This window comes from Nycticebus coucang, chromosome 15 (genome assembly GCF_027406575.1).
Source record: "Nycticebus coucang isolate mNycCou1 chromosome 15, mNycCou1.pri, whole genome shotgun sequence".
Taxonomy (NCBI): domain Eukaryota; kingdom Metazoa; phylum Chordata; class Mammalia; order Primates; family Lorisidae; genus Nycticebus; species Nycticebus coucang.
The window spans coordinates 77515666-77542865 of record NC_069794.1 but is presented as its reverse complement, the minus strand read 5'-3'; positions in this window follow the sequence as shown (position 1 = coordinate 77542865).

The window sequence follows — 27200 nt, the reverse complement described above, 5'->3', positions numbered from 1 at the left end:
CTACCACCACTGTAAACCAGGAGATGGCAGTATTGAGGGTGGCATCCCGTCTCGGGGTGGGTGAGACTAGACTAGACTTGAAGACCACTTCCCTCCTTCTACCTGTGAATTCACTATAAGGGAGCTCCCTGGGCGCAGAGCGAACAGCACTACAGAGAGACAGTTACCTGGAACTGGTGTGTGGTTTATACCCAAAAGCTAACTGTGCACCCTGCTTCCTGGGCTTTATTTCTGAGCTTTGCAAGACCAGGAGAATTTGTCATTACAAACGAAGGCTGCTTTCTTCCTTTTATTACATAGCTGATAGCATCAGTTTCCTCTGTGATTTCTTTTATTACCCTCCATTTTTATTAATCCTGTGGCTGCTGGTGATAACAATCTCATAAAAAATAACTGGGTGAGCTAATGCTGGGAGGCCCGTTCGGATGAGTTAGATGATGTCTTTTTTCTCCTGAGAGCAAGGGGGTATTGGGCATAAGTGCAGGACTTGTTAATATGCTGGCATTGCCTTGGACGTTTATGAGGATGGTTCATGCCCTGCAACAGATATACACAGGGCTTTGCTGCAGAGTGGGTCCAGATCAGGTCTTGCTGTGACCCATTCACTCGATAGTCCCAGGGCTCGGAGGCAGATGGAGCTGATGGGAAGGAAGAGGAGATGCCTCTGTAGAAACACCAGAGTCCTGTGTTCCAAAGGGAATTGGGACACGTCTGCTGAGGAACCAATCAGGCCAATTTGATTAATCAGTCACACTCAGGACAGTCCAGAAAAGGGAACAACATCTCATTGTTAGGTTGGGTGGTCTACTGAGTGTCCCCAGTTCCCCGCATAGCCACCCTAACAGGCTTCTCTTACGGAGCAGAATGGTCCTTTCTCCAGCTTCTTCCCTCCCCTAAGCAGCTGCACTTTGTGGACCTTCAGAGGGAATGAGCTCCCCATCCCCCGACCCTGGGAGCTTGGCCGTCCCTCCCACCAGCCGCAGCCCAAGTCAGACTTTTCTTGGTCTGATGGCAACTGTTGAGAATGGGGGAGCTACTGGCCCTGCCAAGGAAACACTTGGCTTTGGCTTTGGTTTTGGTTTTCTAGGTATTTATATCCACTGCCCACCGGTCCACATGGGTTTGAGTTGGATATTTGGGACTGTGGATACACAGCATAATTAATGTGGCCTTCACTGTGTTGATGCTCCTTGAGGCAGTTGCCATTTGGCGCCAAACAAAACTTCCATGGAAGGCCTGACCCTCTGACTACACCTCATCATACTGAATTCTAAAGTGGTCAGGCAGGGGTTTCACAAGTGAAGAGATTTCATCTGTCAATGTTTTTTCTCTTTCATCCACTGCCCACTTCTTCTGATCCTCAGTGAAGCCTAGCTATTCATGGCAATACTTTTATTTATTTAGAGATAGGGTCTCACTCTGCCACCCATGCTAGAGTGCAGTAGCTGGTCACAGGCACCATTATAGCTCACTGCAGCCTCAAATCCTCTCTGAGCAGTTATGCCACCGTGCCCAGATAATAGTTTCCCCCCTTTTTAGAGACAGGTTCTTGCTAGGCTGTCAAGGATGGTCTTGAACTCCTGGATTCAAGTGATCCTCCCACTTGAGCCTCCCCAGTAGCTGGGACTAGAGGAACATGACTCCAAGCTTGGCTACCATGGTGATACTTTAAAAATGAGTCACACCTTAATCCTAGACACTTTCTCATTTTTCATTTAACACAGCACAAGGAAGGCCTTCTTGGAACTTTTCATGAAGTGGAGAAGACTTGAACTACAGCATGAGATGGAATTTGTGTGATAGGTGCACACCATACTGGGGATCAGCTGGTGTCACGCTCCCTAGTCTGATGCTCAGGCCTTGGCAGGACAGGAATAGCTAGCTTGACCCAAGTGGAATAGGGAGATTGCTCTGCTTGTTGCTTGGGAAGGGGAGGGAGGTCCCAGAGACAGAGAGCTGTAGGCTCAGTGAGTCCTCTGCAGCCTCCGGCATGAGGGCTGGCAGTGCCAATGCTGTTGTCCTCATCCATTTGCTGAGTGTATCCCAGCCTGGCGTCTCCTGCTCATGGGCTCAGGGCAGGGGGTAGCCCACCAATGCTTCTGTCCTTCCCTGGCCAAATCCTGCTTGGTATTGAGCACTCTCCCCACACCACCGCATCCTGCCTGCTCTTGCACACGTGTCGTCTCAGCCAGCCACTTTTATGATGCATTTGCTGGACCTTGGGATATTTTTAAGAGCCATGCCCTGCATTTCAGCAGCGTGCTATTCTCTTTCTCTCCTTGAGTTACACCTACACATTCACTAAAATTGATATTGTACAGATGGTCCTTTTTCATGCTCATGGCTTGCCTGACACAGTGAGCAAAAGAGCCTCACAGACCCCACCTGGGTCCAGCCCATCCCTTGCCAGATGTGGACCTAACAGAAATGTGATTTCCCCCTGCCACCATGTCACCTCACTCTTCCCATCTAGCCCAAGCTGAGTGTCAGACCCGGGAACAGGACACCAGCCAATTCCCAATGTAACATGGACATAGTAAGCTGTGTTATGACTCCAGACTTCCCCACCCCATGGAGAGTTCCACAAAGGCTCTCCTTACTCTGTGCTAAGTGAAAACTGAGCATGTACTAAAAGTACACATGCATGTGTTTCACTCACCGTGAACAACCGACATGTCCATTTGCAGTAGGATGGGCAAATAGAACGGGCACAGTTACATGAGGGAACAGTGCTCAGCTTTGAGAACAAATGAGCCATAGGCACATGAAACCACATGGAAGATCCTCTCCTATATCATTTTGAATGAAAGTAGCCAGACACAAAAGAGAGCTTGTCATGTAATATGATTCTCTCTATGTGAAATTTGAAACTAACCCAAACTCAACTGTGGTCTTTGGAGTCAGGACGGTGGTTACTCTGGGTTGGGTAGGAAGAGGATTCTGGGGGGCTGGTCATGCTCTGTTGCTACATGGCAGGTTCACTCGGTGGGAATTTATCAGGCTGTCCATGTGTGATTTGTGTGTTTCTCTATATACATGTTATATTTAAAGAGAAGGTTTTCTGGAAAAAACCTGCCCCCAACCACGAAGTTCACTCTGGATTTGGTGTCATTTAGGAACTTTTTATTTCAACCAATGACCTGTCATCTAAATCTGTGGTCTTCAATCTCCAGGCCACAGACTGTTACTGGTCTATGGCCTGTTGTGAACTGGGTCACACAGGAGGAGGTGAGTGGTGAGCAAGTGAAGCTTCATCTGTATTTATAGCCGCTCCTCATTGCTCACATCACGGCCTGAGCTCCACCTCCTCTCAGATCAGCATTAGATTCTCACAGGAGCATGAATTCTACTGTACATAGGAAGGATCCAGATTTTCCCCATGAGAATAGAATCCCCTCACTGTTCACCCCGCCACCTTCTTCATGGCAAAACTGTCCTCCATGAAACCAGTCCCTGGCACAAAAAAGGTTGGGGACTGTTAGCCTAAATGACCTATTTCTTCAACTGTTCTTAGGACTACTTCTGGCATACACACAACCTCTGAGGACTTCCAGGCCTATGTCTTTGTGTTTAATATTCTTCCCATCTAAAGTTCACCCCAAAGCACTTTGCAGCACTTAATGGCATCAGTAACAAGAAAGGCAATAATTTCCCTTCTTCCTTTATTGTTTGGAGCCAAGTGATGGGGAATAGGCAGCAGGATGTTCATCCTGATGGTGTGTTGGGCTCTGTCAACTAGGGTGCCATCTCAACTATCCTATGTCTGACTGGCAGCTTTGAAGGTGAAGAAACTGAGGATTAGGAAGATCATGACCTTGCCCAGAGCTCTCAGAAAGTATATTTCGTTATCACTGACCATCAGATCACATTTGTAAAGTGAGGACTTTTCCAGGGAAACAGGAATTTTCCAAAATGTGACTACTGACCGCATGATTTTTCAGGAGTCTGATTTTGACCTTGACAGCACAAACTTTAAGGAAGAACAGAGGAAAAGAAAACACAAGGCCTGCCCAAAGAACCTAAGAGCACCCTACCCCGCAGCTGTCCATGGCCTCTGCCCTGTCAGGTTCACCCTCTAAGGCGGGAGGGTGTGTTCCAGGAGGAGCTTTAGTGCCCAATTGCCCAGGCCTACATGGCAGAGCCTGTCCCTCTCCTGTGACTCTCCTTGCCTCACCCCTGCAGAGCAGAATGCTCAGCGTCTGCCCTGCCTCTTTTCCTCAGTCTCCTCTCTGCATATTCCTTACTTTTAAGAAAACAGACTAAAAAGCAGCTTTACTTTAAGAATGTGAGACTTTCATAAACACTGGCCTGTGTCTAGTGTGCACTGGTGAATGGCTTCTCCCCCCAGGGAAGGGGATTTGGGATTGTAGGATGTGCCTTGGCTGTCAGATGTCACCCTTAACCTTCAAGCTGCACTGTCTTTTCGGCAGCACAGAGCCATTGTGTCCCGCCCTGTGCCCTGTCCTCCTCCAGGCTCAGAGGTCATGAGGAAGCCTTGTCCACCTCTGTGACTCTGTCACCCAAGGTTGGAGGACCCAGGCCAGGGCAGCAGGCCCTTTTGGGGCAGGCCGCCTCCTCCCAGATTCAGCTTCGCCACCCACTTTGCAGCCAGTCTGTGTCCAATAAAGAATGAAGCAGTCCCGTCAGGAGTGGGAAGTAAAGACCTGGGTACAACCAGGTTTCCACACCTGCCCGAGAGTGCCGCTCACCTGGTTATGCATTAACAGGGGCTTGGCCACGTGGCAGGCCCAGGGCTGTAATTGAAAACCGAATGGGCATGTTTATAGCCATCAGCCTTCCAATAAATTACATCTCCTGCCAAAAATGTGCCCTCTCCCCTTTTTCATGTCAGCCTTGTCACAAAGCTGAAATGACAGGTGAGCAAACAGCAGGGGCCATGGGCTTGGAAAACCCGTGTCCTTTACAGGCCCACACAGTCCCCTCAGCCTGACCCGAGCTGCATTATCGCCTGGGAACAGTCTGTGCAGATAACGGGAACCATCAAGGGTGGGCCAGTCCACCCGTGAGCCCAGAGAGGCCTGGAGAGAGGGAGAGGGTGGTGGTGCAGGGGCCCAGGGGAGCTGGCTGCATGAGGAGGCTGGGTGCCCTGAGACCTGGAGAGAGACCCGGCATCTTCTTCCCAGGGGCGTACATGGAACTCCTGTGCCTGGGGGTGTCAGAGCCCAATATCCAAATTTTCTAAAAACATTGTGATAAAATACATATAATGCAAACTTAACCATTTCAACTAATTTTTTTTTTCTTTCTGGAGATAGAATCTTGCTCTGTCACCATAGTTCACTGCGGCTTCATACTCCTAGGTTCAAATGATTCTCCTGCCCTAGGCTCCCAAGTAGCTGAGATGACAGGCACCTGCCACCACCCCCAGATAATTAAAAATATATATTTTTTAGAGGTGGGGTTTTGTTGCCCAGGCTGGTCTCAAATTCCTTTTCTTAAGTGATCCTCCTGCCTCAGTCTCCCAAAGTTCTGGAATTACAGGCATGAACTCTGGCTCATTGCAGGCCTTTTAAGTGGCGGTTAACACATTCACATTGCCGTGTGACCAACACGGCCATCTATCTCCAGAGCTCTTTCCATCTTACACAACTGAAACTCTGCACCATTAACAATAGCTGTCCATTCTCTCCTCCCCCAGCCCCTGGCAACCCCCATTCTACTCTGTCTCTAGGAATTTGACTAGTCCAGGAACTCATATAAGTGAAATCATACAATATTTGTCTTTTCATGGCTGGCTTATTTCACTTGGCATAATGTCCTCACATTTCATTCATGGCATGGTGATTGTCATGATTTCCTTCCTTCTTAAGGAATAGTATTCCATACTATACATATACTACAATTTGTTTATTCATTCATCCTTTCACGGATCCTTAGGTTTCTTCTATCTCCTGTCTACTGTGACTAATGCTTCTGTGAACACAGGTGTGCAAATACCCAATATCCACACTTTTAAGCTATTGGAAGAACACCAGGTCTGAGTATGGACTTGAGTGCTGGTGTGGAAGGAAGGCTGGTGGTGCCATGCTCTCAGTATTATGCTGGAGGATGAACCATGGGCAGAGGGCAGGAGACAGCACAGGAGCTGTGTGGCCAGCCTCTGGAGGCTAATGCTGGCTGGCCTGGCCTGACCCAGCCCTTCTTCACAGAGGGTTGGATATGATTCCACGCAGTTTAGCCAGCCTTGGGCTTGGACTGGGATTCTCAGTCTGGGATCTGGTTACACGTCACTAAGGTACCCTTCCTTGCAGTTTTACTGGGACAGCTGCAATTTACCCCTGTGTGACAGTGCCTGATCTCCCTGTCACCACTGTCTCTGCCTCTGGCCTCCCCTCTTTAGTCCTTCCTCCAGATTCAGTCAGGTGCAGCAGAGTCAGCACTGGAGCCCCAGAGATGATGGTCAGGGTCCCATGCCCAGCCAGCCCTGACACCCTGAACACTGCAAACCTCCTGAGATGTGGATGGTCACCACACCCACTTCATGTATGTTTTGTGATCTTCAAATGTGCAAGACTGCATGAAAGAGAGTTGCAGTGTGTAAGAGATGAAGGTCGAAAATGTTAAGAATGGATGAGGATAAGCAGGACGTGCCAACCCTTGGGGCAAAAGCCAGGCTTCACCTGGAATAGTTTGTGGACATGCAAAGCTCATGAAAATCACCGGTGACTTATTCTGAACACTCATATGCAAAAGTGCTGGTGACCTTCTGTGACAATGATGACAACAGCTAATGATTGCTGAATACTGCTCAGCAATCTTGGAGGACATACCCCATCTCATCTGACCCCAGAGTTTCATGAGCTCAGTTACAGGTGAGATGCTCAGAGTAGTGAGTGTGAGAGCTGAGCGTAGAGCTGGGAGTTGACAGAGACTGGCTCCTGACCTCCACACTTACAGCCACCTGTGGAAGATGCTGGTGGCCTGTCCTGGGTGACGGGAACCTGTGCACCTGTCCTGCAGGGATGTCTGTCCCCAGAATTTCTACCACGCAGTCCTCCCTGAGAGACTAGCTATCCCATCTCCGGAGGCTGCATGAGTTGAGAGTTCTCTGGCCTAGAGATGGCAAAGGACAGAAATGGCTGACCTGATGGGGTATCCTGAAAGACTGTTTCTTCCTTGGGCTGAATTTGCCATGAAAATCAGCTCTAGTCTCTTGCTCCAGCATCATTTGGAGAACTTCAGATACAACCTAATAACATGGCTATTAACTAAAGGGGTTCTATGTCTTAAAGAACAATTCAGTGCATATTTGCCTGCCTTGATGGCTTTTGGTCAAACCACCAATGACAAGTGCAGATGAACAGCACTTTGGGACATCTTTCATGCTTCCAGCTGCTTGTTCTTGGTCCTCAGTGACTGCTAAGCCCCATCTCTGCTTTTTCTATGGGTTCAGGCATTGTCATCCCCCAGCGACTACAACACTGAAGCCTATGAGGGCCTACCTGCCCCATTTGCATGCCCTGATCTTGGCTGGGAGGTCCTCCAGTCCCACCTTTAGCACTACTCCCTGGACTGCCATCCCTAGCAGCTCCCGTGCCCTGCCAGTGCCAGGGTAGGCACCTCACAAGGTCAAATAGCATCAGCCCCCAGCCTCCTGAACACAGCAAAATTGACATGGAAAACACAGAGGACACACTATAGAGCCCACACAGCTCAGAGACTGATGCATGAGGATTCCTGAGGGTTTAATTTAGGGCAGGCAATGAGGCAGTTGTGGAGAACCAAAAGAGATGAGATGAATATCCCCCCAAAGTGGTCACTGAGGAGGACAAGGTGGAGGGGGGATTTGCCAGCTTAGGGCTGTGCTCGAGAGGCTTCCTACCAGGGGAGGTTTCATTTAGCCCCGGGTTTCATTTTTCAGGCCGCCCTTAGGGTCCTTCTTCTTTTTCTTTAATTGGTTACCAGTTGGCTGGGGCAGAAGAGATGAGGGACTTGGAATTTTTTCCTCCAGTCAATTCTATTATCCTTTGGTTTTGTTGACTTTTATTACCTTGAAAACAAGGCACTAGAAAAAAGCGTACCTGTCTGCTATGTCCGTTTCTTCCTGTTTTTCTCTTCCTCTCTTAGCTCCTGTGTGCTGTTTACCTCTGTTTAAATGCCTGTAGCATTGTTCATTCTTTCTTTTCTTCATCTGTTCATCATTCCCCAAATACTTCCAGCACTTCCTCCTTCTGTAACATGTGCACAAACAACATTCTGTGTCCTGAAGCGTGTTAGAATTCCCCCAAGTCTTTCCCATCACACTCCAGATTTTCCTGTCTCCAGATTCTGATTCTCAAGGCTGCCTGCATTTCTGCCTTATTTTAAGACTATGCTTTAAGCATCTGAAATCCTCTGAAATTTGCCCAGGAAAGTCACCTAAGAAAATTCCCAGAGTGGGGGAACAGTGAGAACTTGGTCTTACTCACTTAATTTCTTGAAAGAATAAAACAGAAGTTCAAATAAATGTTTCCAAAGTTGTGCTTTACGTTGTGCTACTAAAATGCTAATCCTTCTCCCCTTTTCTGGACTCAATCATAGGACATTAATTTGCATCAAATAGCTCTTTAATTCTCCTTGATGGAATTTTTCTCATCCCTCTTGCTCTAGCCCTCCAGGCTCCCATAGATGCAGAGAATTTCGGGTAGGGAGGGGAGGTGGCTTCTGAGTATGGGTAAGACTCCAAGCAGATTCTGCTAATCTTAAGGTTTGGTGAAACTCTTTGCTCAGAAATTTATGACCAGTGAGAATTGATGGTTTGTGTTTGCTCTTCAAATAAAGAAACCTTGGTGGTAGAGAAGGGCATTTTCTGTGTTGCTGCTGACTTTTGAAATCTTGAGCCCTCTTCCTTATCAGGCCTGTTTATTACAGGTTTCATAAATGTTTTATGAGGGGTTGGTGAGGCACTGCTGACTAGGGGTGGTGGCAGCTGTCTCCAACTTTCCACATTATTGACAAGATCAAAGGACAGATTTACCACCTGATAAGATAGGGTGGATAAGACGGGGTGGGGGTGGGGTGCGGAATCCCGGAATCCCGAACTGACTTCTTGCCTTCATGTACACAGGCAAACAAAATTTGCACGATGGGGTGCTTTTTTCTTCCTTTGCCTGGAGTCCTTTTTTTCTTGCAGCATTTGTAGACCCCACTGGACCTCCCAAGCAATTCCTGTCTCCAAAGGCTGATGGCCAGTTCTTTTTTGTGTTGAATAGTTTTAGAAGTTTTAATAAAAATGTATATTTTAAAGATTTAAAAATATCTGAGCATGTCAACCCTTACTTTGTTCATACAAATGACATCCATTTAAAAATATGTGCAAAGAAAAAAAAGGGAAAACATGCACATGAAAATAATTTATGGCCAAATAAATCATCTCTAGAACATTTATATTTTCAGGTAGGGAAATTGTATTGACTTTATTTCTAGCCATTGTTGACTTTTGACTACAATTGCCTTGACAATATTTGAAAATGTTCTTTTAATATGTCTCATTATTAGTGGAAATTGGAAACTTCCTTTATCATTAGAATGCTTTTTCTTTTTCTTTTTTTTTAAAGAGGCAAAGAGAAGGCTTCTCCCCTGGGTTAAAAGAAGTTTACCTGACTTTCCAGAAATATCTCATTTTGTTGAAGCTTTCTCTGTGACTATGTTGGTGTCAGGACAGATGAATGGACCCTGAGGCCTCTTCCTATTTTGGGAATTACTTTGAGAATATAGGGAATGCTCTGAAATTACTTTGAGAACATCAGGCATGCTCTGGCAATGTATACACCTAGACATGACAGCTGCCAACATTGTCCTTAGCAGAATGTTAAGGAGTCACATTATAGTCCATGTTGTCCTGGAAAGGTTCTAAAGCAGATGCTGTGGAAACTTGTGAAGATAGCTCTGGTGCCCTTGGCTCCATGTTTCTGTCTCTCAAAGCTCTCTTCTCCCCAACCCGGGGGTCTCTTCACTCAGCCCTGCTCTTTCTGTGCGGTGGCACCCTTCTGTGTCCCTCTCCCAGCCCCCAGAGGCCCACCTTCCTCAGCAAGGCTGCCTCTCTTTCCCTCCACCTGCTCCTTTTAAGATGCACCTGAAGAGGGCAGGTGAGAATGCCAGATAACGCTCTAATTTGTTAAACACTACTTCTCCCCCTCAATGGACAATTTCACAGAGAACTGAATGATAGTGGCAGCATTTTAGGCATGATTTTGCACTCACCAGCCCTGCTCTGTGAACCTGCATGTGGGAGGAGGAACGCATGCCCTTGTTCTAGGCGGATGCTTCCCCGGGTGGTGGTGGGGCTGTCACAGGACTGAGGACCAGCCTCAGACCAGACCAGGCCTGGAAAGCTTTATAGAGGAAAAGATATCTGGACGCAAAAGCATTTGGGGGCAGGGGGGAAGGAAAAGTGGAAGCAGGGAGTAAATGGTGGGGGTTCTGGAGTACCAATGCCAAGCCGGACTTGCCACCCGCAGGAACTCTGTCTGAGAAGAGGCTGGGGCCAGTGCTTCCTATGAGGGTGGTGTGTAGAACTAAATTGCACAGGTGACCACGGTGTATGTGGGGCATAGTTGACCCTGCCTCAAGGAAGGAGACCCTTTTTCTAGAGTGATGACAGCACCTGAGTGCTGAGACAGGTCACGCTGAACCAGTCCCTGGGAACCTCCAGGTAACACGGTCCCAAGGAGGCCCCAGGGGCTGAGTGGGAAGCTCTAATCCAGCCTCCTGGCCCCAGAGCCAGCAAAGGTCTCTATCGAGAGTCCCTCAGTCCCCTACAGAGCCTCTGTTTGAACTCGGCACCATCTTTGCCTTGGGACGTACTAGGGCCTTAGTTCAAGTAATTCAAGTCAGGAAGCATCAAGGATTGTGACTCTGTTTTCTACATAGAGAAAGCTAAACTGACCATCAGTCAAAAGGCATTAGGGAACACAGATAGACCCTCCAGTGTGAAGTGGACTGGAGAGAAACAGAGCTACTTCTGTGAAGGCGCAGATTCCTTCTGGGAGAGCTATGATCAAAACCACAATTTGGCCCTTAGATCCTTTCCGTGTGGGCTCCCCGCTTGCTGGAGATGGCCTAGGAGGCAGAGCTTCCAGGGACAAATGGCTTTCTCTCCTCCCCCGAAGAGTGAAGCACGTCGTTTCCTGTTAGGGTCTCTGGAAATCAGTCCCCTTGTAGGAGACCCACCAGGAGCTGGGTAGCACAGGGAGGGGTGGTCTGAAGCGTCTTCTGTGAAAGGGCCTGAGAGGCCCCCAGACCTGCTGTGGGTTTCAGGAGGGATCACAGCTGCCCATTGGAGCTGGTGCCAGCTCAGGATCATGGCCTCTGATTCTCATGATCAAGCCAATGGGGTCAGGGCTGTGGTTGGGCAGGGATAGGTGTTGAAGAAGACTGAGAAAGGGACTTTTATTATATGTAGAATTGCTTCCGAAACATTATCAGCTCAGATTATTGGCCACAAATTTTCATCCGAAATCAGAGAGTAATAGGCTTTTACAGTGCTGTAAAATGCATATTAGCTGGTTCTGGGGCTGTTTCACCTCCCATTTACTCCACTGTTTATCAATATTGCCATAATTTGACACTTGCAAGTAGAGGAAGATTGTAAAGTGTCCGTAGATCCTGTAAACCATACTAAATAGAGATTAGGATTACTACTAAGTTTAAACCCTAGTAAAAGATAATTAAGTTGATGGATGTGGCTGTAAATCTCCCTTTTATCAAGTGCTTGCTCTCGCGTGAGCAGCCGCTAGCCTTATTATTTTACAGCATCGTTAATGCCCAGGCAGTGTCTGTGTCTTCTGTCCGTGGGGTGAGGAGACCGTGAGATGTACCACACAACCAGCAGGTCTGCGTCTGCTCCCCTGCCTCTCCTCCTTCACGGCGGGGCACAGCCAGGGTGTCCGTCTGCACACTGGGACTGCCTGGTGCCCGGAGCAAGAACAGGCAGCTCAGGGGCCGTGCCCTTGGCCCCTTGCCCATCCTGATCCCCGCTCTCTGTAGTGGAAGGCCCTGGGCAGCTGCTGTTTCTGATGCTGTCAAATGGAAGGCTTTTGTAGGTGCCCTATGGGGCCTCTGCTTTCTGCAGACAGTTTCTCAGGTTACCCAGTAACACTTCTGGCAAAATAAGAACAGCAAAGCATGATTCAACAGAGGTGGCTGAAACAAGCATATTCCCAAGAGGAGGCTGCAGTTAGTGCTGCACTAAAAGGGTGACCCAGGATGGTGGCCTGTGTCTCATAAGCTCATGTCTGGCAAAGAGGCTCTGCTCACACACTAGGTTGGGAGAAGCCCTGTCTGCCTTTGGCAATGGTGGGTGCTGCCAGACGAACACTTGCTCTCTGGGGACGTGTGTCTGGGCTCCCATGCTACCCATGCTAAGGACTAGCCAGTGTGGCAGCCCAGCCCCACTGCATGCTTCCCCCATGTTTATGGCTGAGCCAAGCCTTGGCCAGTGGCAAAACCAGAGAGCCAAGGAGTGCTGCCCTGGGCCTGGAGTGGACTTCTGGTTGGGGCAGAGCTCCCAAACATTGAGGTTGTGTGTCTGTCGAAAGCTGGCTCATCTTCCATCTGGTTCCTTCTCTCCAGGGCCCCTGGGAGGACCAATTCATTTCCCTTGTATGGCAATGCTGGCAACCAGAGCGATAGCCCGTGGGCAGGCAGTGAGAGGTGGAGTGGGTGTTGTGGGCTGGCTCGAGTCTGGCTTATGCCCTGGGGGCTCCGGATCCCACTTAAGAGTCAGATGGTGGCTTCTTTAGGCACTAGTGCTCCTGGACCTCCCAGAATCACTAACAGGCTTCAGAAGGGGGATTCACTTAGGTCACTTCAATGCCTTTCGAATTTCAGCTGATCAGCACCCAATTATTTATGGAATAGAGGGGCCGGGGGCTGAAGCTCTTTGCACACCTGCTCCTGAGCTTGATTGTGACCTTGAATTGGGTCTCTGAGAGACTGGGCTCAGGGCCTTTGGGCTGGCTTGGTGGATGGGGCCAAGTTCTCAGACCACTGGGTGAGCCACACTCCTTGGCTGGCCTTGACTATGGCAACTGGGACATGGAGCACAAGGAAATAGGCCTAGAGAAGTGTCATTTGGGAGAGACTGGATTTAGCTACAGCAGATAAACACACTTTTTCCCCTTTTTATTGCCTGAAGCTAAGCGATATGTACTTTGGTTGGGATTAGCGGGCTGAAAGTTCAAGAGATAAGCAGCTCCTCCTGGCGTGAGAGATCAGCAGGGCTTATTCGGGAGGCCCTGGGTCTGCCTGGTCACCTTTGGAACTTTCAGGCAGCCGGGCAGGCGCAGGGCCCGGCTCCCCTCACCTGTTTCACAATCGCCTGCTGCAGGAAGCTTGGGAGAGAAGCTGGCCTGACCTGTCCCCTCAGCTTCACCTGCATGTACGATGTTGCTGTGATCTTTGTTCCTGATTCTGAGACCCAAAATGGAGCTTAGCGGCACACGTGTGAATCACGCTTTCCTTGCTGTGTTACAAGGGAGGAGTCTTGATTAGGACAAAGTCATTTTGTGCACTTGCAGGGGCAAGGTGGGCCTGTCCAAAGTGTTTCCTTGGCCCCTCCCCAGCCTGCGGAGTGGGAGTGTGTGTGTGATGTGTCCTCAGGCAGGTACCTGGCCCATGTGGAGACCAGGTGTCCTGGCTGAAAGTGAAAAACTCCATTGTCTCCTCACTCCTGCCTCATTCTGTAAGTGCTTACTGAAATCTGTGTGCCAGCCACCCCTCCTGGGCTTCTAGGACACGGGCCCCTAAGAGGTAGAAGACAGACAGGTGGGTGCTGGATGTAGTGACCCAGGTGGCCCAGGTGCCCTTTGGGGACAGACAGGTGCCCTAACTCAGCCTCCTGTCCTCTGGCCCCATGATGGAGCACGTGGATGTGTGTGCTTGTGGGTGAGGTGGGGTGGGGAGGGCATCAGGGCCGGGACAGCAGGCATTCTCAGCCCCGTCGGCCCTGGTCCCTGACCTGGCTCACACTTGCATGACTCTCCTGCCCTGGAAAGTTCTCACTTTGGAAAATTCCACCCATGAAGGACTAAATACCCGACAAGACATATTTTTCTCCTACAGAATTTTTTTAAATTAAATGAGTGCATGTCCTATTTCCCATTATGCTCCATAAAGTGTCGCCTTTGATCTTTTCCCAGATGGGAGGAGAGGATAAAGAAAGAACAAAGGAGAAGGAAAACAGCAGCCACAAACAAAACCTCAGATGCTGTAATCCAAGAAAAACCCCTAAGCACAGGAGCGCCTGGCTGACTGTACAGCGCTCTCACTTGCTGAAGCTAATAAACCCAACTATCTCAAAGAGTAAACACCACATTGTTTTGCCAACTATTAGATTTTTACTACTCTCCAATAAAGTGAGCACTTTATTCCTTTCAAATAATATTCCATTCATTGTTTCCTAAAGATTAGCAATTGAAAGAGATGTCAACAATTTTCTCTCTTTAAATTAAGTATAATAGGCTTTTATAGCACAGTATAAAGATATGAAAGGGAAAGACTGCAATCACCATGGACTGATTTTGCTTTTATCTATCAATACAGCCCCAATTTGACACTTGAGGGCAGAGGAGGCCCGCAGACCCCATAAAGCTGGTGACACTTGGATTAGTCTTATAGCTCATTTCAGGCCCAGTAAAGAGATCATTTAATTAACTAATGGGGCTGTAAGCCAGAAGGTTTATCTAATTAGCTCTCTTCGCCTTTGCTCCTGGTAATTCCGGCTCTCGGCATTTCCATATTAGCGGTAGCCTGGGTTGGGACCTGCCCAGGAGAAGAGCATCTCTGCTGTTTCTGTGGTGTTGTGATGTCACTGTCTCACCCAGAGAATATGGACAGATTCTATCAGAGCTAGTTTTGAACAGTTTCACAAAGGCCGCAAACACCTCCTCCTCAGATGTTTAATACATTGCCCACCTACATTTTAATAAGGATTTAATAATGAACAGTGGTGTGTGTGCGATGTGTGCATGTGTGAGTGTAGACTAGGGGAGGCACTTCCCTCTGCGTCCTGGCTTCACTGCTTCATGGACTATCACTGCCCCAGATCCACCATCACACACAGGCTTTGGCTCCCAGGAGTGTGAAATACTTTGATAGAACACGACTTTTTACCTGCCCTTGATTAGAAATAGGTCTAGACAGTCCTGTGTATAGAAATTCTTAATTCTAGCTCTGGGAATGAAGAACTGAGATTTCTCGCTCAGCTCTGGATGCCGTAGGGCAGTGATTTTCAACCGGGTGCCGTGACAGGATCGTAGGTGTGCTGTGAAAATTATTAAAGATCATTAATTAAATTATTTTTGAAATAAGTTCAAAGCACAGTAAGTATATTCTTTTTTTAAATTTTTGTTTTTGATCAACATAATTTAAGTGTGCCTCAGAAATTTAACTATAGGTTCAAGTGTGCTGTGAGATGAGAAAGGTTAAAAACCACTGCCTTTGGGCCTCAGGAAATCAAAATGGCAGCAGAGAAATGTCACCCTCACTGTAGAGCACCCTCTGTTCTTCAGGGCCCCAAGGTGCACTGAGCCTGGTGGGAACCTTTAGAGACCTTGGAGGGGCCACTTCTGAGCTTCCAGAGGATTCCAGGTGAGGGTGCATGGTCCCCATGCTCATCTGGGACACACACAGCTCAGGCAACAATGCCAGAGTGAATGAAAGCTTTCAGGGGAAAAACCACACTGTAGACATGACTATTTTTCGTCCAGAGGACGGTAGTAAGGTAGACACAAGCCTAATGAATGGTAGATTCCAGAGTTCAGTCCCAGAGGAAATTTTTAGCACCATTTGGCTCAGGAGCCACTATCCAGATTTGCATTTTGCTGCTTCTTGTGTTCACCAGAGCAGCTCCAGCCACATGGATCTGAGCTGCCAAGCAGCAGGGAGGCTTGAGAATCCACATAGCAGCTAGGCCAGCAGAGGTGGGAAGGGGTGGTTGGGGCTGGCAGACCTGTGCCCACCCTTCTGAGAGCCACCCCTGTCCTCCCCCTTTTCTGCCTCATTCTGGGAGTGTCCACCCCATGTGAGGACTTTTCAATGTTCACCCCCAAAAACCATGTTTCCGAAAACTTGTAAAGGTAACTTACTTTTAACTGGGATAAAATATACATAACATAAAAGTTGCCATTGTAATCATTTTTAAGCATGTAGTTCAGTGTTGTTAAGTATATCCACATTGTACAATTACCACCACCAGTCCGCTCTGAAACAGAAACTCTGCCCATTCCCATGACATGTCAGCTCCCCAGCCTCTCCTCCCCGAGCCCCTGGCAGCCAACATTCTATTTTCTATTTCTATGAATTTGGTGGGACCTAGAGGGACCTCATGTCAGTGGAATCATACTGCATTTTTCCTTTTGCATTGTCTTATTTAATTTAGCATCATGTCCCCAAAGCTCATCTATATTGTAGAATGTGTCGGAATTTCCTTCCCTTTTAAGATTGCATAGTATTCCACAGTAAGTGTATACCACATTTTGCTTACCCCTCTGTTGATGGATACTTGGGTTGCTTCAACCATCCTAGCCATTGTTAATAATGCTGCTATGAACATGAACATACAATGTCTGTTGAGTCATTGCTTTCAGTTTTCTGGGCATATACCAAGAAGTGGAATGGTTGGAACATACATTATATTTGTGTTTAATTTTTTGAGGCACCGCCATATTGTTTTCAATAGTGGCTGCACCATGCTACGTTCCTGCCAGCAATGTGCAAAGGTTTCAATTTCTCCATGTTTCTCACCAATGCTAGTTACTTTGCTTTGTTTTTGTTTTAATAGTAGCCATCTAAACAGGTCTTAAGTGGTACCCATTGTGGTTTTGATTTGCATTAGGAATTGTGTAGTTTTAAAAATTCACCAGTGTGCAGAGTTGAGAACCAGAATTGAGAACCACTGTGTGAACAGCTGTCATTTATTGAGCTTGTATTATGTGCCAGTCGTTCTCACCTGATGTGTGTTTACTTAGTTATGCTTCTAAAACACTCAGTGGAGTAAGAGCCATTCTCCTTTCTTACAGAAGAGAATATTAAGCACACAAAGGTGAAGATGGCTCAGCCGGTTGGTGGTGGGGCCAGACGGAATTCAAGTTCAGATGGGTCCCAACCTCTGCTCTCTCAGCCACTTTACTGCTTAGCCCTTGGCTAAATGCTATTACTTGGGGACACCTCCACTTCAGAGGGAGAAAGTGTCAAGAGACAACAATGTGACTGCAGTTCATTCGTATGGATTTCATATAGTTTAGGAACAATATCAAGAAAAATCTTTACTTTCATTTGTGAAAGGTATGTTTTTTCACATCACATCTTTAGTAAGGTTTAATAGTGTTACTTAATTTTAAATAATCATAGTTGTTTACTTTTAACTAATAGTTTGATAGCAATTTTATAGTAATTTGTTCAAATAAAGCTTAAGCCTAACATCTCAGAGGGACAGAAAACTGTTCTTTCATTTACAATCCTTGGAAAGACAAGCCTAGGATCAGGCCACGTGTCAGAATTTGAGTGTGGTAATCCTGCCATCTTGTGGCAATTCCCTCCAATAGCAATTAATTCTAAAGGTAGGATTAAAATTTTTCTCCACACAGGACTGTCTAGATCAGTTTTGGTCAAGGGCAGGTAAAAAGTCATGCTCTATCAAAAGTATTTCATACTACCAGGTGGGGTGCAAAGTCAAATAATGTTCCTGAAGTTACAGAGGCCATGGAAGATACACAAGATACAGTCTTTGCTCCCTTCACCATTCGCAGACTCTTCTGCTAAGAGGAAGTTGAGGTAAGAGCCCTGGGGCATCAGGTGGCAAGGGAGGATCTGAACCTAGAATGCATTCCCTAATTGTCTTTAGTTTCAGAAGATCCATGTTGGATGAGAATCTTTCTCCTACCTTTCATTTTCTTAATTTTTTTTGAGACAGAGTCTCATTATGTCACCCTCGGTGGAGTGCTATGTTGTTCACAGCAACATCAGACTCTTGAGCTTAAGAGATTCTCTTGCCTCAGCCTCCAAAATAGCTGGAACTATAGGTGCCCACCACAGTGCCCAGCTATTTTTGGTTGGAATTGTCATTGTTTAGCAGGCCCAGGCTGGGCTCAGACTTGAACCCGCCAGCTCTGGTGTATATGGCTGGCACCCTACTCACTGAGCCATGGGCGCTGAGCCCTTTTACCTTTCATTTTCTTCCCCTCTTCTTTTCCTTCCTCCTTTTTTCATCCTCTTCCTTTTTGTTGATTACAACTTATTGAGATATAATGCAAATGCCATAGAATCTGCCCATTTGAAGTGTACAACTGCTGGGCACAGTAGCTCACTCCTGTAATCCTAGCACTCTGGGAGGCCGAGGCCCGTGGACTGCTTGAGCTCAGCAGTTCAAGTCCAGCCTGAGCAAGAGTGATACCCCACTATCCCACCCCCTGTCTTTAAAAATAGCCAGGTGTTGGGAGGTGCCTGTGGCTCAAGGAGTAGGGCACTGGCCCCATATACCATATACTGGAGGTGGCAGGTTCAAACTCGGCCCCTGCCCCCCCCCCAAAAAAAAATAGCCGGGTGTGTGGCAGGCACCTGTAATTGCAGCTACTTGGGAGGGCAAGAGGATCACTTGAACCCAGGAGTTTGAGGTTGCTGTGAGCTAGACTGCCATAGCACTCAACCGAGGGTGACAGAGTGAGACTCTGTCTCAAGAAAAAAGAAAAGGAAAAAAAAGAAAGTGAACGATGGGCACATGGGGAGTTGTTCTGTTCTCTTTGCTCTTGTGTACTTTTAACCATTTTGTACCAAAAAGTGTTTAAAAATAAAAGACATTGAACTCCTCCCAAGGAGAGGGGAGAGGAGTAAGGACAGCTGGTAAGGGCGGGTCAGTCCATCCAGATAGATCTCACTTCCTGAAGGGTCAGTAAAGACATTTCAGGAAGTGCGATTCCTCTGAGGATAGAAACCTGAGGAGATCTCTTTCTTTATGACAGGAATAAAGAAAGGAAAGATGGATACAATTTTATACAGGATTTTGGTGAAAAATTCTCATCTAATGGCTCCTGGTTCTCTGTAAGTGTTGAGTTCAGCACGTCTGCCAATAAGCAAGCAGAGGTGGCTGAGGTTGGAGCAAAGTGCAGAAGGCTGGGAATAGATTGGGCGGCGTGGGAGAGACAGTGGACTGAAAACAAGCAGCTTAAGCTCTGTTTTGTTTACTGTTAGTAAGCACGAAACAATTATTTTTGGAATGGATGAGTGAATTAATTCCAGGTCACGTTGGGATTCACCATGAATTTTATCATAGTTCCAGTGGACTTGTGAGATTTTATCCAATAGTGATCATTCACTTATAGGAAGATATTTCTGGAAAAGGCAGAGAGGTAGGATTTCGCCAAATAGGAAGAATGAAAGGGGATTGGATGAGCTCTATTTGAAGTGGAGCTTTTTAAGTACTGGTTACCTGGTAGACCCTGAGTCTGCCTTGACTTGGTGGATTAATGAGGAAGAGGAAGAATGAAAGGGGAGAAGGCCAGGAAGACAAGGCTCAGGAGCAGGAGACAGAGCCCATCTTCTCAAACTTCCTCGGGCAGGGGTGCTGAGGGCACATGAAGTTCCTTCCTCTATAAGAGCTGAAGGGGACTGGTCACCTTTGGGAAGCCAAACCAGGCCATGAGGAAGAGTTGAACGAATTCCTGCCTTTCCCTGCTGAGCACAAGCTCCAGGTTCCCCGAAACCTTTGCCCCCAACACAGCACCCAGAAAAGACACCACTCTCAGTAGAGCAGTTATAGAGGAACGTATTGGTTGTTCTTTGGTGGGGGTGGGAGGTTTCCCCTCAGCAAATGCAGGAGAAGCATTTTCTAAATCATCATTGATTTTTCTCAGGAGCCAGCAGCAGGGGTGGCCCCAGGCACCCGCCCAATGTGCCTGCAGTGGGGGGTCAGATGGGGCACAGGCTCCCTGTGGGGCACCAATGGGGAATGCCACTGACAGTAGGAGGCTCTTCTTTCCCGGAGATTTTTCCTTCCCCTGTGCTTTCTTCTGCATTTGAACTGCCACTGCCAGAAATGAATAGTTCGCTTCCTGAAGTGATGTTCAGAAGGCCCATGAAGGTCTTGTCTATGCTGCTATGTGTGGCCCCTTTCTGGAGGCCCATGGTCGGTGTCCCATGGGTGGGATTGTCTTGAGGCTCCTAGTCCTCATTTGCCCCCAGGTGAGGAGGCCCGGAGGAAATGATCCAGGCTGGGAACCAAATTTGTTGTACTCACCTTTTTTTCATAAAAAGCTTCAAGGGGGGGGTTGATGATCCCACCTTTGGAATCTGCCTTAGATAAGGTTGGTTGAAGAGGCCAGGTAGGAAATGGAAGAAAACTGCATTGAGGCTTCTTTCCAGTTAAAGATTTATTTGGATCCAGGGACCTGGAGGGGTGGACCCCACATCATCCTCATATAAAAACTTTTCACATGGGCTTCCACTATCTTTTGTTTCCTGTAGCCAGGAAAGAAGATCTCCTTGGAGGCATTCAGTCGGTGGTGCCAACAGAATTGTGCCAAATTTCCATGTTTTATTTGCTGGTGGGATTGCTAAGAGGTTTTGTGTGCTTGACAGGATGCCGTGAATTGGGCCTCTGGCCCTCCTCGATTTTCTCAGATTTCTTGCTCAATGGCACTGTCAGGGAGTGATACAGATGTTTTGGACCTAGGCTCACACTTGAGGCCCTTGAATTGTTCCCTGACAGACTGACTCATCCTATGACTTTCTAGGTCTTTCACAGAGTTAGACCCCAGACTTTTATCTGATGACTTCTCTGGGTCACCTGACAGATGTTCTTTTGGGCCCTTCCCCAGGCTAAGTCCCTGATCCTTCTAGGCATTTTCTTTTCTTTGTTATTTTTTTTGAGGCAGAGTTTCACTTTGCCACCCTTGGTAGAGTGCCGTGGTGTCACACGGCTCACAGCAACCTCCAACTCCTGGGCTTAGGCGATTCTCTTGCCTCAGCCTCCCGAGTAGCTGGGACTACAGGCGCCCGCCACAACACCTGGCTAGTTTTTGTTGCAGTTTGGCTGGGGTCGGGTTTGAATCCACTACCCCCTGTACATGGGGCCGGTGCCCTACTCACTGAGCCACAGGCGTCGCCCCCAGGCATTTTTCTTAACCTGAAGCATTTTGGGTATCTTGGAAGCTTCCGTATTGGCTCAGTCCGTAATTCTCTAGATATTGGCTGACCTGGCCTTTGCACAAAGAAATGGGCGAGAGTCTATGATGGCACTTAGCCTCAGAAGCCTGGAGAGCTTCTACCTGAGGATTTAGCTGTGACAGGGGCCCATGGACCCAGCAGGGCAGGCCCCACCATGTTGTATGAACACCTTTTGAAGGTGGTGCCCTATTGTTTTTGGAAACCCCCTGCTGACAGACAAGTCCTCAGGAAGGGCACAGTTGGAACATAGACTTTAGAGAAACATCTGACCAATATAAAGTTGGGATCTGGAGGACAAATGCCTTCCAGATAGACTCAGAGGATCAACCCCACACCACGCCAGGTGGTGAACATCTGATAGGATATGACACTGTGCCACATTCTGGGGTTCATGAAAACACACCCCACAAATCCTAATCTGGGAGGGAGGACCAGGTGACAGGATCGGGAGAGGGGATTGAAACCGCACCTGAGGCCTCACTGGAGTGAAGGTTAGGGGCTGAGATTGCAGCAAGTTTTGCAGCAATGACAGAAGTTGGGGACAGTTAACTACTGGGGATTCTCCAGCTAGGAAGATGTTTGAGGTTCTACTAAAGAACACACAGATTGAGGAACAGCCAGCCCGGGCAAGGAAATAGAGTGCAGGGACTTGCATTGTTGGATATATTTTTTCTATAAATCCTCCTCCAAGGTGTCAGAATGTTGGTGCTGCTGATGTAGGTGCGGCTCCTCTGGTTGCCTTTGGGTCCACAGAGGAAGGGAAGCCGCTGAGTCCTGCAGACGGCAGTGGATGTCAGCCTTGTTCCCAAGGAACTTAGTTGCTTCTCTGGGCCTAGCTGCCTTGTGTTTCTTTCTTTTTTTTTTTTTTATTGTTGGGGATTCATTGAGAGTACAATAAGCCAGGTTACACTGATTGCATTTTTTAGGTAAAGTCCCTCTTGCAATCGTGTCTTGCCCCCAGAAGGTGTGGCACACACTAAGGCCCCACCCCCCTCCTTCCTTCCCTCTCTCTGCTCTTCTTTTCCCCACCCCTCCCTCCTCCTTTTTCTCTCCTCTCTCCCCTTCCTCCTCCCCCACCCCTACCGTGACCTTAATTGTTGTTAATTGTCCTCATATCAAAATAGAGTACATAGGATTCATGCTTCTACATTCTAGTGATGCTTTACTAAGAATAATGTCTTCCACTTCCATCCAGGTTAATACAAAGGATGTAAAGTCTCCATTTTTTTTAATGGCTGAATAGTATTCCATGGTATACATGTACCACAGCTTGTTAATCCATTCCTGGGTTGGTGGGCATTTAGGCTGTTTCCACATTTTGGCGATTGTAAATTGAGCTGCAATAAACAGTCTAGTACAAGTGTCCTTATGATAAAAGGATTTTTTTCCCTTCTGGGTAGATGCCTGTAATGGGATTGCAGGATCAAATGGGAGGTCTAGCTTGAGTGCTTTGACGTTTCTCCATACTTCCTTCCAGAAAGGTTGTACTATTTTACAGTCCCACCAGTAGTATAAAATTGTTCCCTTCTCTCCACATCCATACCAGCATCTGCAGTTTTGAGATTTTGTGATGTGGGCCATTCTCGCTGGGGTTAGATGATATCTCAGGGTGGTTTTGATTTGCATTTCTCTAATAGATAGGGACGATGAACATTTTTTCATATGTTTGTTAGCCATTTGTCCGTCTTCTTTAGAGAAGGTTCTATTCATTTCTCTTGCCCATTGATATATGGGATTATTGGCTTTTTTCATGTGGATTAATTTGAGTTCTCTATAGATCCCAGTTATCAAGCTTTTGTCTGATTCAAAATATGCAAATATCCTTTCCCATTGTGTAGGTTGTCTCTTTGCTTTGGTTATTGTCTCCTTAGCTGTACAGAAGCTTTTCAGTTTAATGAAGTCCCATTTGTTTATTTTTGTTGTTGCAATTGCCATGGCAGTCTTCTTCATGAAGTCTTTCCCCAGGCCAATATCTTCCAGTGTTTTTCTTATGCTTTCTTTGAGGATTTTTATTGTTTCATGCCTTAAATTTAAGTCCTTTATCCATCTTGACTCAATTTTTTGTGAGTGGGGAAAGGTGTGGGTCCAGTTTCAGTCTTTTACATGTGGATATTCAGTTCTCCCAACACCATTTATTGAATAGGGAGTCTTTCCCCCAAGGTATGTTCTTGTTTGGTTTATCAAAGATTAGGTGGTTGTAAGATGTTAATTTCATTTCCTGGTTTTCTATTCGATTCCAAGTGTCTATGTTTCTATTTTTGTGCCAGTACCACTATGGCTTTGTAGCACAGACTAAAATCTGGTATGGTGATACCCCCAGCTTTATTTTTATTACTAAGAATTGCCTTAGCTGTATGGGTTTTCTTCTGGTTTCATAAAAAATGCAGAATCATTTGTTCCAAATCTTGAAAGTACAATGTTGGTATTTTAATAGGAATGGCATTGAATAGGTAGATAGCTTTGGGGAGTATAGACATTTTAACAATGCTGATTCTTGCCAGCCATGAGCATGTTATGTTCTTCCATTTGTTAATATCCTCTGCTATTTCTTTTCTGAGGATTTCATAATTTTATTTGTGGAGGTCCTTTACTTCCTTTGTTAGGTATATTCCTAGGTATTTCATTTTCTTTGAGACTATGGTGAAGGGAGTTGTGTCCTTAATTAGCTTCTCATCTTGACTGTTATTGGTGTATACAAAGGCTACTGACTTGTGGACATTGATTTTATATCCTGAGACATTACTGTATTTTTTGATGACTTCCAGGAGTCTTGTGGTTGAGTCTTTGGGATTCTCTAAGTATAAGATCATGTTGTCAGCAAAGAGGGAGAGTTTGACCTCCTCTGCTCCCATTTGGATTCCCTTTATTTCCTTATCTTGCCTAATTGTATTGGCTAGAACTTCCAGCACTATGTGGAACAGTAAAGGTGACAGAGGACAACCTTGTCTGGTTCCAGTTCTAAGAGAAAAAGCTTTCAGTTTGACTCCATTCAGTTAAAATATTACCTGTGGGTTTGTCATAGATAGCTTTGATCAGTTTCAGAAATGTGCCACCTATGCCTATACTCTTCAGTGTTCTAATTAGAAAAGGATGCTGGATTTTATCAAATGCTTTTTCTGAATCTATTGATAGGATCATATGATGTTTATTTTTGCCTCTGTCAATACAGTGGATAACGTTTATGGACTTGTGTATGTTAAATGGGCCTTGCATCCCTGGGATGAAACCTACTTGATCATGATGTATGACTTTTTTGATGATAAGCTGTAATCTATTGGCTAGGATTTTGTTGAGAATGTTTGCATCTATATTCTATACTCTGTGAAATTGGTCTGAAATTCTCCTTTTTGGTTGGGTTTTTCCTGATTTTGGTATCAGGGTGATGTTTGCTTCATAGAACGTGTTGGGGGAAGATTCTGTCTTCCTCAATTTTTTGGAATAATTTCTGCAGTACAGGAATAAGCTCTTCCTTGAAGGTTTGATAGAATTCTGGTGTGAAGCCATCTGGAGCAGGGCATTTTTTGGTTGGAAGCTTTTTATTGTTTATTTAATCTCAGTGCTTGAAATTGGTCTGTTCAAGAGATCTATTTCATCTGGGCTAAGTCTAGGGAGAGTGTGTGATTCCAAATATTGATCCATTTCCTTCACATTGTCAAATTTCTGGGCATAGAGATTCTGGTAGTATTCAGAGATGATCTCTTGTGTCTCTGTGGGATCAGTTGTTATTTCTCCTTTATCGTTTCTGATAGAGGTTACTAGAGATTTTACTTTTCTATTTCTAGTTAGTCTGGCCAATGGTTTATCTATTTTATTTATTTTTTCAAAAAACAAACTCCTTGTTTCATGAATTTTCTGAATGATTCTTTTGTTTTCAGTTTCATTGATCTCTGATTTGATTTTGGATATTTCTTTTCTTTTACTGGGTTTATGCTTAGATTGTTCTTCTTTTTCCAATTCCATAAGATGGCTTGTGAGTTCATTGATACGCTCTCTTTCTGTTTTTCAAATGTAGGCATCTAAAGCAATAAATTTTCCTCTCAAAACTGCTTTTGCAGTATCCCACAGGTTTTGGTAGCTTGTGTCTTCATTGTTGTTATGCTCAAGGAAATTAATGATTTCCTGTTTTATTTCTTTCTGCACCCATCTGTTATTCAACAGAAGATTGTCTAATTTCCATGCCTTCGTGTGGGGTCAAACATTTTTGTTAGAGTTGAGTTCCACCTTTAGTGCCTTATGGTCTGAGAAGATACAAGGTAAAATTTCAATTCTTTTGATTCTGTTGATATTTGTTTTGTGTCCCAGGATATGATCAATTTTGGAGAATGTTCCATGGGGTGATGAGAAGAATGTATGTTCTTTATCTTTGGGATGGAGTGTTCTATATGCGTCTATCAAGCAGTTGTTCTAGGGTCTCATTTAAATCTCTTATATCTTTGTTTAATTTCTGTTTAGAGGATCTGTCCAGTTCTGAGAGAGGAGTGTTAAAGTCTCCTGTTATTATGGTATTATCAGATATCATATTGCTCAGACTGAGTAAGGTCTGTTTCAAGAATCTGGGGATATTTAAATTGGGTGCATAAATATTTAGAATTGAAACGTCTTCCTGTTGTATTTTTCCCTTGACCAATATAAAGTGACCATCTTTGTCTTTTTTGACTTTAGTTGCTTTAAATCTGCATGTATCTGAAAATAAGATTGCAACTCCTTTTTTCTTCTGAATGCCATTTGCCTGAAAAATTGTCTTCCAACCCTTGACTTGGAGTTTTAATTTGTCTTTTGAAGTCAGGTGTGTTTCTTGCAGACAGCAAATGGATGACTTGTGTTTTTTAATCCAGTCAGCCAATCTATGTCTCTTCAGTGGGGAATTCAAGCCATTAACATTTATTGAGATAATTGATAAGTGTGGTAGTATTCTATTCATCTTATTTTGTGAGAGTCCATTGCTTAGTTTTATCTTTTGCATCAGTGTGGAGGTTAGTTTCTGTCCTTTAATTTCTGAGTTCTTGCTTTGCTGCTGATCCATTGTGATGGTCAGTGTGTAGAACAGGTTTAAGTATTTCCTGTAGAGCTGGTCTTGTTGTGGCGAATTTTCAATGTTTGTATATCCGTAAATGATTTGATTTCTCCGTCAATTTTAAAGCTTAACTTAGCAGGGTTCAGAGTTCTGGGCTGGAAATTGTTCTGTTTAAGTAGATTAAAGGTAGATGATCATTGTCTTCTTGCTTGGAAAGTTTCATTAGAGAAGTCTGCAGTCACTCTGTTGGATTTGCCCCTGTAGGTCAACTGGCACTTACTCCTGGCAGCTTGCAGAATCTTTTCTTTTGTCTTGACTTTGGACATGTTCATCACAATGTGTCTTGGAGAAGCTCGGTTAGAGTTGAGGTGACCTGGGGTCTGATATTCCTCTGAAAGCAGTGTGTCAGAATCTTTGGTGATATTTGGGAAATTTTCTTTTATAATATTCTCTAGTATGGCTTCCATTCCTCAGGGGCATTGTTCTTCCCCTTCTGGAATTCCTATAACTCGTATGTTGGAACACTTTATAAGGTCCCATAATCTGACAGTGAATGTTTTGCTTTCCCTCTCTTCTTTTCTGCTTCTTTAACTATCTGAGTTATCTCAAGAACTTTGTCCTCTACCTCTGAAATTCTTTCTTCTGCATGGTCTAACCTGTTGCTGATACTTTCCATTGCATCTTTAAGTTCCCCAATTGACTGCTTCAGTTCCTTCAGCTCTGCTATATCCTTTCTATATTCTTCGTATCATTCATGTCTTATTTGATTCTGTTTTTGGATTTCCTTTTGGTTATTTTCCACTTTATTAGCAGTTTCCTTCATTGTTTCCGTCATTTCCTTCATTGTTTTCATCATGTGTATTCTAAATTCCCTTTCTGTCATTCCTGACATTTCTTTACAGGTGGAATCCTCTGCAGTAGCTACCTCATGGTCCGTTGGAGGGGTTGTTCTGGACTGGTTCTTCATGTTGCCTGGAGTTTTCTACTGATTGTTCCTCATGAGTGATTTCTTTCATCTGTTTCC